Below are 17500 nucleotides of genomic sequence, written 5' to 3'. Positions count from 1 at the left end.
TAATAATAATAACTAAATAATAATAATAATAATAATAATAATAATAATAATAATAATAATAATAATAATAAATAATAATAATAATAATAATAATAATAATAATAATAATAATGATAATAAAAATAATGATAATAATAATAATAATAATAATAATAATAATAATAATAATAATAATAAAAAAATAATAATAATAATATAATAATAATAATAATAATAATAATAATAATGATAACAATATTAATAATAATGATAATGATGATGATGATGATGATGATGATGATGATGATGATGATGATGATGATGATGATAATAATAATAACGACGACAACTATGATGATGATGATGATGGTGATTTTATTTTTATTGAGCTTTTATAAAGCGCAATATCCACTAAACGTGCTCAAAACAGGGGGTCCCTGGCCAACAGCAACCCTTAACACGAGACATGACGCCTGTTAGGCGATATTACAATTTTTTTCGGACAGACAACGCTGTTAACGGCTTGGTACTCATTTTACACATGAGCACGGTGAGAGTATGTGAGTAAACAATCTTTTCCAAGGACTCACTATGAGCCTAGCAAGGCTCGAGCCCAGGACCTTCGGATCCGAAAGCGAGTGTCATACCACTAGACCACATAGCCGCACGATCATGATGATGATGATGATGATGATGATGATGATGATGATGATGATGATGATGATGATGATGATAACTTGTTGTATTTACTCCAAGCTCTCTATTTAACCCCAAGAATGCTATAAAAATAATTTACCTCTGGACACTTGGGTTTACAAAAGTCCAACGAGCATGTACCCACGTATTCCTAAAAAATTAAAACTTCTAATACCAAACTAATAGTGAAACAATTTTCCCAACACTTTTTTTTAGATCAAACACGGTTGACAACTAAATATTAAACATAATCTCCCAATGTTACAGCAATGAAGCTATTAAACAATCGTTCACTTGTAACATAATGTAGTACTACTAAAATCAATCATGTGTAAGAACATCGACGATAACAATCAGTTGTTATACTTCACTAACTTCTCATATACAATGACTTCATTGTCCTTCATTTGTAGTAATATATTTTTAAATAAATGGAGATAAGTACTAATAAAGAAGTACAAAATATATATTGTTGCGATCAATCACGATTTAAATTATTCTTTGCGTGGGGTTCAATTTGTTTCAAAAGCAAATACAATGTATGTACCCGATCCCAATTATTTAAAAAGATATTTGCAGTTATATACATAAAAGCCTGACATAAAGGTTGTAAGATATGATCATGTCAGTGCGATGCACCAACAAAAGCTTTCAACTGAAAGAAATCTAACATGAGCCTTTATATAAGCTAAATATCTACTAACTGTGCTCAAATCACTAGGATCAGGGATCCCAAGCTAACAGATACACTTAATTTGTAGGACGAGAAAAGACGCTCGTAAATTGTAAGGCTCGCATTTAGTATTTATTTTGATAGATAAAAAGATGTTACCCGCTGGGTAATCATTTTACACCGGAGCACAGTGCGAGAGTAAAGAGATTTCTCTTATGTCCCAACATTGCACAACCCACAACAACACTCGAACCATTCGCCTAAATGTCAGAAACCAAGTGAAATACCACAAAACACTGTCGCACTTTACCAACTTTGATATATTATGTACAAACAAAACGATGATCTTATAATTGAAAGCAACAATTATAACACTTTATAATATATTACGAATTGCTGCCAAGTTAATTGTGCCAAATCACTAATATTCAATCTATGAGTAACTGAAAGACGGATGAGTTATGAATATGAGACAAAATTACTCAAGTTAGATATTGAGGAAACAAAACGGCAACAATTAATTGTGGGGCATTAATGTCAAAATGAATATGAACATTTATACAGAGCATTTTCACAGATAAGTTATACTCAACGTATTTCCTAATTTTCCCAGCAGAACTAAATTTCTATTTCATGAGTACAAGATGGGTGTAAAATTTCATTTGTAAAACTCACAAAATCCTCACTTCCTTTAGCCAGATACGCATTCACATTTGAATCGAATGATGGAATGTGTGTAAAATGCTATACCTAAGGACATAAAGAACGGAATCATGCGGTCATTGTCGCCCAACCGACCACTGACTACGTTAAACATCGCTTGACTTTTGTGACAAGATGAGACATCGCACCTCTGAGCCACTGACATAGTGGGCCCCTGGGGGCAAGATGAAGAGGACCCCCTGAGTCGCACTGATCACGGACATTTTACATGACATTGAAACATTCTAACAAATTTTGGAATAGTTATATAGCCTATGAAAAGTGTGCTTGGACATAACTTGTAGTAATCAAAGGACTTTTTAGATTTTAACATTTCAATCCAAACTCTTTTTTGCTTTCAAAGTGCCGAATGTTTATTTGGCTAAGCCAAATTTGTTCTCTACTAGATAGCTGAACTTGGACTGTACAATGTTTGAATTTTGATTGGACTTGCGTCATATTTACTATAGTGTCGAATTTGGTTTGAAAAGTTAAATTTGGTCTCCAAACTGATGTAATCTGTCTGGAAATGTTGAATTTAATTTGCAAAATTGTTACATTTACTTGGGAAAAGGTATATATTATTATTATTATTATTATTATTATTATTATTATTATTATTATTATTATTATTATTATTATTATTATTATTATTATTATTATTATTATTATTATTATTATTATTATTATCATTGTTTTTGTTGTCGTTTAAATGGTGTTACTTTCTTTTACCGTGTCTTATTATTATTGGAAATATAAATAATAAACTTTTTTAGATTCAGCAACATCTTTACTTTGATTATATAAAAAGCCCCACAAAAAGTAAGGCCTTGTTTTTCTTCCAGAAAACAAAATTATATCGGAAACAAAATATAATAACAGATCATGAATATACTCACAAAGTAATATCCAAATAAGAAAAGTTTATGCACAACCTCATCCGATAGAAAAGAAGTAGAGGCCACTGATTGACCTGAAGTTGTTTATCTAAAAGTTTTGATCAATAATACGCATTCAACTGTCAAGTTTCCTCGATGCATTCAAGTCAAATTTATCCCCCACTTCTAAAGCAGAAGAGACTACAACAGTACATTATATCGCATGAGGAATGAGCCGTATATGTCATCGCGAGAGAGGAACATGTTTTTGAGAGCGTGAGTAGAAATCGAAGGCTATCGATGATGATTGACTAGTGGAAATCGATAGACGGTTGGGAAATGGCGTATGTTAGTATTCTCTCTCTCTCTCTCTCTCTCTCTCTCTCTCTCTCTCTCTCTCTCTCTATCTATCTCTCTCTCTCCCTGTCTCTCTCTCGCTCTCTCTTTTTTTCTTTCTCTCTCTCTCTCTCTCTATCTATCTCTCTCGCTCTCTCTCTCCCTCTCTCTCTCTCTCTCACACCCACACACACACATACACACACACACACCCACAATATCTACGAGTATCAAAATATCAACCTACCTGTCCATCTATCCATCTAGCAACTTACCCCTCTACCCTCACTTTTCTATTCCCATAGATAACCTTATTAAACCGTATTCCTGGCTTTAAAAAAAATTATCCAAAAAAGCTGGCCATGTCATTTCTCTCCTACCCCCATCCTTTTATTTGTTCATGGTGTGGGTGTTTATCCATAGCCTTCGGTTAATGTGTTACGTTTCTCCTTGTTCTTTTTTATATAACTGCATTACTTCTCCCTCTCTTAAAAAAAAAAAAAAAAAAAAAAAAAAAGAACAATTACAATTTTTAAAAAAACAAAAGAAAAAATAACTTTGATTAATCAACTCTCTCTCTCTCTCTCTCTCTCTCTCTCTCTCTCTCTCTCTCTCGCTCTCTCTCTTTCATGTACGAAGTTGACGTCACTCAGCTCTCTTTTTTATTGCTTTTATACAGCCTCATGGACAATTAGTCTCACTAAATTATATCAATCATACCATAAACCTTAAAGATTGCACATCGTATTGTGCGTGTATTCAATGTGACGACGGATGTTGTGAGTACTTTACCTAAACTCAGAGCATCTACATTTTAGTGAGAAGCAATCATCCAACCGGCGGTCTAAAAAACAATGATAAAGAGTTGAGTGATGTCAGCTTCATTCTTGTTATTGTTTTATCTTACCCTTTGTCGATAGAACGAAATTGACGTCACTCAGGGCTTTGTTATTAATTGTTTTTTGCCACCCACATTTATGAGTAATTATCACTAAACTGTATTAATCAGACAACAAACGTTCAAGATTACACATAGTTCTGTGTGTTTGTCCGTTATATTTCCGGGTGGCACTGTTGTGAGTTTATTAGCCAAGTGCATATTATCACCTATAGAAACTACTGCCCCATACACATTTAACGTTCTACCGGCCGATATACCGGTAACGGCAAACCGTTTAGCCCATCAATATCATGCATATCACTCCGATCTTAAAACTAAATAAAAAGTAACGCCTCAACAATTTGCGAGGCGGATACCACGTGTAACCGTAAATGTTTTTGCCTGATTGATACAATTTAGTGAGAACTACTCATAAAAATTGCTGGCGAAAAACAATAACAAAGAGCTGAGTGATATCAATTTCGTTCTATCAACGGACCAACACACAAAACTATGTGTAACCTTGAGCGTTTATAGTCTGGTTAAAAAAATTTAGTGAGAATTTCTCATTAACATGGATGGCAATAAACAATAACAAGTACCCGAGTGATATCAATTTCGCTTTTTCTATATTTGATATAACGTCATTATCATGCCAGCCAAAAAGTTCTTCAATACATGAATAAATGAACATCATTCATATAAAAGGAACGTGTATTGAACTCCTTTGCCACCTGTATGATCAAATAATTTAGTGTTTACTTTATGTTACCACAATTTTAATAAAGGACGGTGTTATCATATATACCTTTGTAATGAAGAATGGCATTCAATTCCAGGGCAAATAACAATCCACAATATGAATATGTGAATAGAATTCATGCAACACACTGCCTTCACTTTATCTCAGCAGTTACACGCTATCAACGTCTATATGAAAGATAGAGTTGCAATAAAAATCACATCATATGAAGCGTGCATAACAACTGACCTATCATACAATCTTCGTCGATCTCAATTTGGTAATAGAGAGGGTAACTTACGGTACGCTTCATGAACAGGGTTCGAAGAGCAATGAACCGTGAAAAGAGACAGATCCTTTCGCTCAAATGGTGTCACCGATGTTTCGACACATACACTTATAACTAACAACGTAAGAAGATCAAAAACCAAAAGAAGAAAGGAACAGCAAGCCGCAAGCTCATGACCAACCCCAATTTTGCTGCCAAATCTTATGTTTTGAGCACTTTAAGCAGATTAATGTTGTATTCGCGAAGTCCCAGGTTTGCGAGTTTTTGCCTAGATGGGGGTCAATTAAATCGATCGATATTTGAAAAACGATGTCTCTGGTCAAAATTTTAAATACTAGTTTATCCAGAGTGCGGCAGTTAAATGGTTAAAGTAATATGTGTGATTTAAACACATTTCGTGTCACAATGTCTCCTTTATTTTTTTCGGCAGTTCCCAATGGAAACAAGCCCTATAAGAGACTAAAAGACTAACCACTATTGCTACCATTATATCCGTCACCACCAGTAGCCATGTACTCATTAATACCTCAGTCGAGTGAAGCAATGTGTTTGAAGTGTCTAACATAAGGCACAACGTCGGGATGGGCCAAAATCTTGCAATACTTGCCACCTATCTGACCTCTGACAATACTCAACATCGATTGACTTTGATTATAAAACGAGATATTGTACGGCTGAGCCTGCGAAGCCAGACTATTTATGTATTATTTATAAATTTGTTTAATTCACTTTGACATTATAGAATGAATGGAATCGACACCACTAAGCTCTTTGTTATTCCTTTACGGTTTGCAATTTATCTGGCGAACTAAATTGGTGAGTATTTTACATAAACGCATATTATACTAAGCATTTCGGTAAAATACTCACTGACTCTCCCGTTCGATGTATTTACGGATAAACAAAACTATTTGTGGCCTAAAAACATTATTGATGATTTGCGCTTCGCCAAAAAGCTCATAACATTCGCCAGCAGGAAATAACATCCCAACACACAAAACTATGTTTATAGTCTGATTAATACAGCTTAGTGAGAACTATTCATAAAAATGGTTGGCTAAAAACAATAGCAAAGACCCGAGTGACATCAACTTCGTCTGATTGAGGGAATTTAGTTAGAACTTATCCAACTAGCGGTCTAAAACCAATGGCAAAGAGCTGAATAACGTCATATTCATTGAGCTTTTTATATAGTGCAATATCCACTAAATGTGCTCAAAGCGCATTACGAGGGCTCCCTGGTCAACAGCAACATTTAACATGTAGGACGGGACATGCCGCCTGTTAGGCGATATTACAACTTTTCGGACAAAGACAACGCTGTTAACGGCCAGGTACTCATTTTACACCTGAGTACGGTGAGAGAAAGTGAGTAAAGAGCCTTTTCCAAGGACTCAACTATGCGCAGAGCGCGAGGCTCGAACCCAGGACCTTCCGATCCGAAAGCGAGTGTCATACCACAAGATCACATAGCCGCATTCCGTTGTATAAAGTAAAACATAAGGCATAAAGATGAAAACAATAATGTGTAACCCCCCACCATGCACACTGACACACACACACACACACGCACACACACACACACACACACACACACACACATACACATCATCTTCATCATCATCCTTTGTTCAATGATCCGTATCACTCTTTAGAACTTTACATTAGCAGCCCTTCGTGGGAAATAACAGATGTTATTATAAGAACAATACAGTTTTGGTGTCAAGGATGAACACTCCGGTTTGTTTATCTTGTTTTGGTAATTCAGTTCGCTGACTGATGTGTTTGTTGTGAAAATTCAACAATGAACAAAAATTGTTTTATTTATAAGATAAATGACGTCACAATAATTCGTATGTTGACAGAGACGTATTGATATCACATGACCTTGGTAGTTGTTAGCATTTCTCATTAATTTATACGTACCATCTGGTAGACGTTTCGAAGGCATTTAAACTAGAACTAACAGATACAATAACTCTTTTATACCCACAGCAGTAAGAATACTAAATGAAAAGAAGTAATGTATATAATATATTATCTGTTATGAGACAGTGTCTTATTATGGTATATTGTTTTTTTTTTTATTCCAATGAAAGTTTGAATAGTCATTCTACCTCTCTCTCTCTCTCTCTCTCTCTCTCTCTCTCTCTCTCTCTCTCTATATATATATATATATATATAATATATATAATATTATATATATATATATATATATATATATATATATATATATATTACATATATCGATTACTATCGATCTTTATCTATCATCTATCTATCTATCTATCATCTATCTATCTATTCTATCTATCTACACCCAACACACACACACACACCACTCCCCAACAACACGTCTCTCTCTCTCTCTCTCTCTCTCTCTCTCCTCTATATATATATATATATATATATATATATATATATAATATATATGTGTGTGTGTGTGTGTGTGTGTATCTATATATTAATGTTTGTCATCATGATGATATGCCTTTTAGACAGGTTACACGAAGGCTATTTAAGTGTAATCTGTGAGTGTATGTGTGTGTGTGTGTGTGTGTGTGTGTGTGTGTGTGTGGGTGTATGTGTGTGCTTTTGCACTTTTTGGTTTTATGTATGTCTGTTTGCGTATATTATGTATATATGCTGTAACCAAATTTAAAATTGCCTACAATGAAAATAAAGATATTGTTATTATTATTATTATTATTATTATTATTATATTATTATTATTATTATTATTATTATTATTATTATTATTATTATTATTATTATTATTATTATTATTATTATTATTATTATTATTATTATTATTATTATTATTATTATTTATTATTATTATTATTATTATTATTATTATTATTATTATTATTATATTATTATTATTATTATTATTATTATTATTATTTTTTTGTTTTATTATTATTATTATTATTATTATTATTATTATTATTATTATTATTATATATTATTATTATTATTATTATTATTATTATATTATTATTTATTATTATTATTATTATTATTATTATTATAGAATGAATGAAGGTGACGTCATTCAGCTCTTTGTTATTGTTTTAGACCGTCAGTTGGGTGGATTGGTTCTCATTCAAGTCCCTCAAACATATTATGGAAACCTTAAAGTGTACCCTTAGTTTTATGTGCTGGGACGATTGTCTGACGGGTAGAACCGGTGAGTAAAGGTGTGTGTGTTTGTGTGTGCATATGTGTGTGTGTTTTTGTGTACGTTTGCGTGCGCGCGTGTATGTATATATACTGGTTGTATGGTGCAATTCCTTATTATGCACGGGAATAATGTCCCTTTGCACCGTTTGTTTTGCATATTCTAAGGTGGTCGGCTTATAAATTTTGCACATTTCGAATAATTATTACATATAGCACTTGTATAGTGCAAAACAATGATTAGGTCATGCTTTATGCGCTTCACAGTTAAAAGCATGACACCTAAATAGCACTAACACTCACACACACACACACACACACACACACACACACAAACACAAACATATACATACGCACACTCACACAAACACGCTTTCAGTTATTACTCAAAAGAAGAAAAGATCGATATCAAACAATTGTGAAAAATTGACAGAGACTTAAAATATGTTTTTGTAAGAAAAAGTAATGTTTCAACTTTGATTTAAAAGCATCTACACTTGACACTTCACGAATAGCCTTGCCAGTTCCATATATGAGGACCGAGCGTTGAAAATGATCCCCCACCTTAACATATTCAATTTGATTTGTTATTTAGTTGGAGCATATTGTGGTCAGATGAAGACCGTAGCAATCTAGATGGGGAAAAGACATTTATAAATTCATTAAGATTACCAGGAGTTATAATATTGAAGCATTTAAAGATAAGGGCGATTTTATATTCAGCACTCTCTTTTACTGGTAACCAATGTAATTCAAACAGAATGAGCAATGAATTTTCAAATCTCTTTTGTTTTGTTATTAATTTTACAGCACTATTTTGAACTGACAAAGTCTCAAAAATATATCTTTAGTTATCCCAGTCAGAAGAAAATTACAATAATCTAATCTTGATAATATAAATGCTGCTACTAGCTTTTTACTTACAACTTTATTCAAGTAGGTCTTTACAATGGTAAATAATTTTAGATGTGAATTTAAACTTTGCATGGATTATCAAAACGATCCGATCAATATTCCTCCCGTATTGGATAAATAAGACAGAATAATATATTATTGTCATTCCATATAAAAAGCCAAACTAAAAGAGGCACACATCAAACTCTAGTTTCAGTCTGTATTTATATTAAACACAACTCAATTTAAAGCAGGAAAACAAAAATGGACCTACAAAAGTATATAGAGTTAGCAAAACAACTCAAAATACCAGAAGAAAAAACATTCTCATGGTGTGAAGAAAAAGTAAAAGAAGAGAGAGAAGGAAGGAATCAAAAAGAACAAAGAGAAAAATTAAAAGAAAAGGAAAATAGAGAAGAGAGTTTACGCATGCGTGAAATAGAAAAAGATATTGCTTTAGTACAAGAAGAAACTAAGAAGGCAGAAATAGCATTCACAAGCAGACATTGTAAAGGATAAAGTAATTCAAGGAAGTCAAGTTAGAAAAACGGACGACTACCTAGTCAAACTTCCAAAAATGCCGGCTTTTGATGAACGTACTGATTGTCTCGAATCCTTTCTACATCGTTTTGAGATCCAAGCACGAGCCTATGGGTGGAAAGATAGCCAATTAAGTTCAGCAATAATAAACTGCTTATAAGGTGAACCATTAAAGGTGTTCTATATATTAGCACCCGAAGTTGCGAATGACTACAATAAAATAAAAGATGCATTACTTATAGGATTCCGCCTTACCGAAAACGGTTACTTAGAACGCTTCCAAACTGCTAAGCCAGATTTCTAAGTCGTACACCTCAATTTTTTAACAGATGGCTAGAACTTGCAAATGTTAAAAAGGGCGATTTGGACGGACTCTATTTCTTAACTCTCAAAAACCGCGTGTATCAATCATGCAATCCGGAACTTGTCGCATTCTTTAAAAAGCGAAAACCTACAACTGGAGAAGAGCTAAAGAAATAAGGTGAATATTACACAAGCGAACATCCACTAAAGCCATTTAATCGCATCACAAACGAACCTTATTATGCAGCAATTGTGGGGACCATTTGTAAAACCATTAGTCTGATTGTAGTTGAAAATATCTTTATATCTTAATGTCATAAAAACAGTGACGAAACCCGAGGCTTCTATATTACAAAGAAGAAGAAGAAGAAGAAGAAGAAGAAGAAGAAGAAGAAGAAGAAGAAGAAGAAGAAGAAGAAGAAGAAGAAGAAGGATTACCTTAAATACTTTTGCTATTGTCGAATATATTCTATGTATCAGCCAGTCATATTATAATAATTTATCCAAACCAAGACCTTTTGTTCAAATAAAAGTGATAAATCACTATCGGTCAGTAAATATTGATAATTACCCAAAATAAATATTCCCCTTCTCCCCCCCCCCCTTTTTTTTCCCCAAAAAGATTAAAAATTCATTACATATCAGAAGAGTATTCTTTACATATTGATAGCATTAAAACATAATTTCTTAGGATATATTTTATTAATCATTAGGTTTATAAAGGTATAATTTTATCGGTCAATACCTATTGCCTTGTTCCATCTCAACTTCGGTACATTTATTTTTTTAAAACGCCCCACACATCTCTCGTCAAATTCAAACTGGAGTCTGATTCTCTTCAATCTAAGAGCCAGCGTATTATTAAATAACAACCACAAACGTCAGAAGCAAAAGTGTCTTTAGAAACAACGGCAGTATGCTTGTGTGTGTGAATGAGTATGTTTCAGCCGAAGTAATTTGTAATTTAAGCGCTTAGAGTCTGATGTCTCGGAGTTATAGCGCTATAGAAGTTTTCAGCATTATTATTATTAGCTTAGAAGCACTATAGTGTACAACCATCATTGTGGCAGAGAACCTATCTGATTGTAGTATTTGTCATGTCCGATTTATAGATAGTTTGAACCATTTGAATAAGTGATGAAGTAGTATAGCAACGGTTACTACCACTCGGAATATCTGATGATTTGAATAATTGAACGTGGGCGGTCATGTCGGGATAAACGACTCTTTCTCTATCGATGCTATGCGTTTAGGTAAAATACTCATAACATACGCCAGCCGGATATAACGTACCACCATACAAAACGTTGTGTTACCTTAAAAGTTCATAGTCTGATTGATAGAATTTGGTGAGAACTAACCATTGAGATCACTGTCTAAAAACAATAACAAAGAGCTGAGTGACGTCAATTTCGCTCCACCACGCTGGTCAGCTGTTGTACTTCAAGACAACCGGGAAACTGTAAATATCGTATTTACCGCAGCGTTTGTTTTTTGTTTGTTTGTTTGTTGGTTTTTTAAATAATTAATTGTTATCAAATATTGGCTCAGTTACAAGAACACAAGCTTCACAAGAAAAAAAATTAAAGAGAGAGAGAGAGAGAGAGAGAGAGAGAGAGAGAGAGAGAGAGAGAGAGAGAGAGTGAGAGTGTGTGTGTGTGTGTGTGTGTGTGAGAGAGAGAGAGAGAGAGAGAGAGAGAGAGAGAGAGAGAGAGAGAGAGAGAGAGAGAGAGAGAGAGAGAGAGAGAATCGAGTCGTGTGTATTCGAGTTTTGTTTTGACTCATAATATAATATACTTATATGCAACGTCTCAAAAATGCTTTTGTGTCAACAATTTTCTGTGAGATTTGTATAAGTAATCTTTTTTTCCTTTTTTCTTTTTGATTGATTCATGAATAGAAATTCATGAGAAAGATAATTCCTTGGTCTTTTTTTATATTGGTCTATCGATACTAGTCAATTTAAACTACAACGATACAGGTTGAACTATTTAAAGTTACTGTATAGATGCTGTGCGCTTGGCTAAGAAACTCACAGCATTGCCATCCCGATGTATAACGGACCAACTTACAAAGCTATGTGTAACCATGAAAGTTTATAGTTTGGTTTTGCAATTTAGTGAAATTACTCATAAACATGGATGACCAAAAACAAAAAACAAAAAACAAAAAAAAAAAAAACAAAAAAAACAAAAACAAAAAAAAAAAAACAATCACAAAGACCTGAGTGACGTCAAATTCATTCTATCTATAGGCAACATATGAACGAATAAACGAATTAAAAGAATGATTGAAATAAATATTAGAAAAAGTGAATCGTAGTTGCGCTTTATTGTGATGAATTCTATTAGTTTTCAAAGACTTTCCTTTAACTAAATAGACATAAACGCTTTATATGAACTAGAGACGTGCAGAGTAGATTTCATGCATTCTGAAAATGACACATTTCTGCACTTATAACTCAGACTTGCATTTATTGTCCTTCGAGTCAGTATTCCCAGGGATTTCACTTTAGTTTTATTTGATAAATAACCAATTCAAAAAACAAAAACAAAAAACCCAATCAATTTCTTGACCAAACAAAATGGTTCTTTAGTTCATACTGCAAAACAACTATGTGGAAATGTTTTTGCAGCAAGACTTCAAAGACTGGAGCAATACATTTGTAACATGAATATGGATTATACAGGAAGTGGATTTTACCGCAACCTCTGATAAAGTACTATATGATAGCAAAAGTACAAAGCGAATAAAAATTAGATTTAAAAAATATCTTACAAAACAAAATGCTCAAGAAATCAGATATCAAAGACTTGACCTACGATAATAATTATTCCCAGGGAAAGTAATCTACCTGCCATTTCACATATCTGGACTTCTGAATCTTTTTATTTCAACAAATATTATAGAGGCAAATTGATTTTTGTTTAATGAAATAAAAACAAAACGAAACAACCTTTAAAAAAATATAAAGTCAAACATAGACAAAACAAAAACAAACGTAGAAGATGCAGAGGAATGAAACACGGATACATTATATATATATATATATATATATATATATATATATATATATATATATAATAACAATTATTGAATTAACAGGAAGACAATGAACCCTTGCCGAAAATGGACTCATCCAAACATAAAAGATAGACATCGTTTCGCACATATATATATAATAATATATATATATATATATATATATATATATATATATATATGTGTGTGTGTGTGTGTGTGTGTGTGTGTGCGTGTGTATGTTTTGTGTGTACGTGTGTGTGTGTGTGCGTGTGTTTCAAGTTCCTTCAGTCCATGACGTAATATGAGGATTTTTGTTTTGTTTTTGTTTTTTCCTTTTTTCTTATTATTCTTTTCTGTAAAATCGATTTGCGACTATCAGAATATATTTTCTTTTGTGCGGAGGGAGCGGGGTGCGTGTGTGTGTTGGGGATGGGGTGGGGGGGGGGGGGGGGGTAGTTGTGAGCCCACGGTCCGCCTCACCCATTGTCCTTGGTCAAGTCAATTTACGAAACGTAGACGTCACGGTTTACTAGTCCTTTTAACTCTCCTTTCAATCATATCTTCATCCGATCGATCTGGTTAACTTAGCTTGATTATGCTCTCGATAGCAAAATATAGTCCCTTGTGCTGAGGCAAATATAATGTGCACTTAATAGTCTTTTAAGTCAGATATTATTAATAATTTTAGACAAAATATATATATACAGCCTGAAGGTCATTAAGTAATGGGCACTAGCAGTTTAAGGGTTTACTTATTTAGTAATCAAGAACCAACGTCCTGTGGAAAAAGCGATTAAAATACACTCTTGTGTCTATTAAATAAATGGCTTTAATACTTCTGTCTCTGGTTTTGTTTTATTCATTTAAAAACATTAATGATTCTTGAGCCAAAATACAGGATTATCTTTTGACGGTTCTTTTACGGGCATTATTCCGCTTCAAACGATTTTGACGATATCTGGAATGATATTGACCCGAGAGGCTTTTGTTTCATTTATAAGCATTTTATATAGTATTGAATGTGAAGTAAGTAATACAAGGTAAACCCCTTTCCATTTGAGCTCTTTCGATCGTGTGTGTGTGTGTGTGTGTGTGTGTGTAATGTTTGTGTGTGTGTGTGGGGGGGGGGGGGGGGGGGTATGCGTATGAAACCGTTAGTAACTCGTTAGATGATAATAGACTTCAACAGTCGTGACGTCACTTCCCTCGTATTGACGCATGGTAGCTTAGCAACTGGTTCTAAACAATCGAAACAATGGCGGACAAACCATAGAAATTATGTAACGCAAGAATTTTACTGCTATTATGTCTGAGTGATAAAAAATCTATTTTTGTATTAGAATTAGTTGGGTGTGAAGTTTTGGGGCAAATCCTGAAAATGGCTGGTAAGGAGAGGGTTAAAGCGGAACTAATCTTCAAACTTCCCCTGAAGCTTTCCAGCTTAATTTGAAGGCAAAACCTCTAGTAAAATCTGACGTATTCGTCAACTTATGGTTGTGTATTGTTGTGGAGATGGGCAGAGCATTTGGGGCTACCCTACACGGTGATGTGTCTTGACTGCGCTCTGGACGGTGAACAAGTAGGGTCTGACCTTTGTCAATTGGATAGATAATAATATAGAACTGCAATGTAACTTACTATTAGACACTGCTGCTGCCGAAACAGGGGTTATATGAGTATTAACTATGAAATCGGTCCTTGGCCATGCTCATTATCGTCTGATTTCCCAAAAGTCGACAATGGTAATGTCTGAGTCGTAAAGCCACACTGGACATAGTTTAAAAATACGTTTCTTTGACTTACGTATTTCATGATCTCTTTCAGTTTTCGCGGCAATACCACGCTACGGAATTCGATTTATTATTATTGAATTCCCCTGATAGCGATAGTAAAATGCTAATTACATCTAGATATACCGTAAATAAGAGTTTCTCTGGGCAATATAAGCAAGGGTATTTACCACTGGCTGTCGGCGAACCCAACAGTGTATAATATCAATAAATTGTTATCCAAAATTGAATATAAATGAACTTTTTAAATTAATAAAATTGGACCAAGTTTTCTTCTCCAACAATCGTGAAATATTGCGTGATGTATTTTAGAGAATAAAGAGGTTTAAAGCCTTTAGATTCATGTCATCTCTATACAACAATGCTGAAACATTTGTTGATCTTTATTTTGAGAATGTAACAAAAAATTTAAAGAGACTAGTATTCAACCACACATCGATATTATTAGAACTGTTCATACTTTAGAATTGGTTGTATTTTCACGCGTGACTTATTTTTCAATCATAAACAATGTCAAACATACTGTATAAAATTATATGTTATACTAACCATTATGGCCAATGTATATAATGATGAATTATAAACTCTACAATAAACATGACAAAGTAAACGAATTACTGACTTGATGAGACAATATACACATGCATTCATTCAGCTAATTACATCATTGTAAAAAATTCGAAGAAAAGGCCAGGGGCGGCATGTAGATACATCAATTATCGTTGTCAGCAATTGGGGAATGCAAGAGAGTGAGAGAGAGAGAGAGAGAGAGAGAGAGAGAGAGAGAGAGAGAGAGAGAGAGAGAGAGAGAGAGAGAGAGAGAAGTCTCTTGGCCATGAAACACAATTTACAAAATTTGGACAATTACACCATCAAAAAAGAGTTTTGCATAATTTGCAATTTGCTCATTTGCTGGACTAAATGGAACAAATTGATAAAGGTACTCGAAATTTCGGTTTATTTATGGGACCAAGAGTCGAAAAGCAGTGAGCTGTTTGGTTTGAGTCAGAAAAACCACGAAAGAAGCTCATCGCAAACAGAATGCGTTGAAGGTCATGCAGATCGCGTTGTTGTCGTTGTTGTTGTTGTTGTTGTGGTCATGTGTGTGTTCTAATAAAAATGGTATTATTTTATCGAGGCATGTTCCTATAGGTACGAATGTAAATGCAAACTTTTACTAAATTGTCATTTGACACAAACTTAGACCTTCTATTAGGAAAACAAGATTGAACTTATTGGCAAAGATGTGATTAATACTATAATAGTCTGATGTCACGTCCAAGCTGCAACGAACACGTTGCTGCTAAACAAAGAAAATCGGTACTTTTTATTCTTCATGCTGGCTATAACTTTTTCGCATATTATGTGATCAGAATGTATACAAGTCAAAACATGATCAGATTTATAATGTTTTTCTCCTCTGGATACACTTTTATGCTTGTCGGAGAAGTATTTCATAAGGGTGTCCACTGTTGCTCCGATAGTTTAGAACCAGTTACTAAGTTACTATGCGTCATTACGAGGGAAGTGACGTCACGACTGGTGAAGCCTATTCCCCTGTGTACAGAGCCAGAGAGGGCACGGAAATTTTACACTCATTCAGCTGGGAATTATAGAACACCCTCGATACTCTCCCGATTTTGCACCAGCTGTCTGGTTTTTTTTTGTTTTTTTTCTAATATAAAGGAACATCATCGAGGAAATTGTTTGGTTGTTTTTAAAGATTTTACGGCTCTTGCGACACATATGGGTCATTTAAGCGCCAGTAGAAATGAAGAAAATTGGATAGTAAATTTCTAGATTACAAATAATTAAAATCACCCAAGAAAAGTAAGACAAAGAGGATTGGTACAAATAGGGGACATATTTTATTTTGATTCCAAGAGCACAATATCAGTGTACTTAGTTTGAGGTCACCTAAAAGTCTCATCCAGACATAAGCACATGACCCCACTAAGAGGAACACACTCAAATACTTACATCACACATTCAAAACAACAAATATAACAGTACATAACAGAGAGATGATTTACATGGCAAAAAGACATCATGTCTCAAAACTTAAAACTACCAATTTGACTGTTTCTCTCCAAGCCAAGGACTCCGACAAGGACTCCGACAAGGGAAAAGCCAAAATCATCTCTATTCAAGACAAAGACAGAAAGAAAGTTGGAAAACAGATTTGGGGGATAGAAGACGCAGAAGCTCACCCATTGTCCACCAAGGGACGGTGGAGGAAATAGCAAGTTAACGATTACCTTCCCCGAACCTAAACGATTGACCAACAACGAGTAGGAAAACCAGGATATATCCTCAGATGTCGCTCAGTTCGCAAGTAAACAACACATTTGATGGTGTTGTGATTTGCAGTTTTAAAAGAAAGTTAATCATGGGAAAAAAGGGTACAATAATATTCACAGTCACACAATTAGTTATATATTACTCCTAAACTTTTCTTTGCTAAATTATGTACTAAACAATCCCTTAAAATATAGAATATATATTAAATTCTACTATCTTCTGACAAAACACACTTGTTTCATTCTTGTCCAAAAAAACAAAACAAAACAACAACATTTACTTCAAATGCC

At 33.8% G+C, this 17500-nt stretch overlaps 1 protein-coding gene across 5 annotated transcripts in view; it reads right to left on the bottom strand.

Annotated features, from left to right (window-relative positions):
- Positions 1-5290, bottom strand: part of LOC144977171 (uncharacterized) — a 49954-nt gene extending 44664 nt beyond the window's left edge. For 3 of the 5 annotated variants that reach the window (XM_078922072.1, XM_078922052.1, XM_078922083.1), the window contains exon 1: positions 4953-5261. The gene's annotated coding sequence lies outside the window, so the exon portion shown is untranslated. Of the gene's footprint in view, positions 1-775; positions 1062-4952 lie in introns of those variants that run through there. The other 2 variants (XM_078922093.1, XM_078922062.1) reach the window with 2 other exon arrangements.
- Between the last annotated feature and the right edge of the window lie 12210 nt (positions 5291-17500).

The sequence above is a fragment of the Berghia stephanieae genome, chromosome 1 (genome assembly GCF_034508935.2).
Source record: "Berghia stephanieae isolate SIO BIC M18660-M18661 chromosome 1, UCSD_Bste_1.3, whole genome shotgun sequence".
NCBI lineage: Eukaryota > Metazoa > Mollusca > Gastropoda > Nudibranchia > Aeolidiidae > Berghia > Berghia stephanieae.
This window is presented reverse-complemented; position numbering and strand designations above follow the sequence as displayed.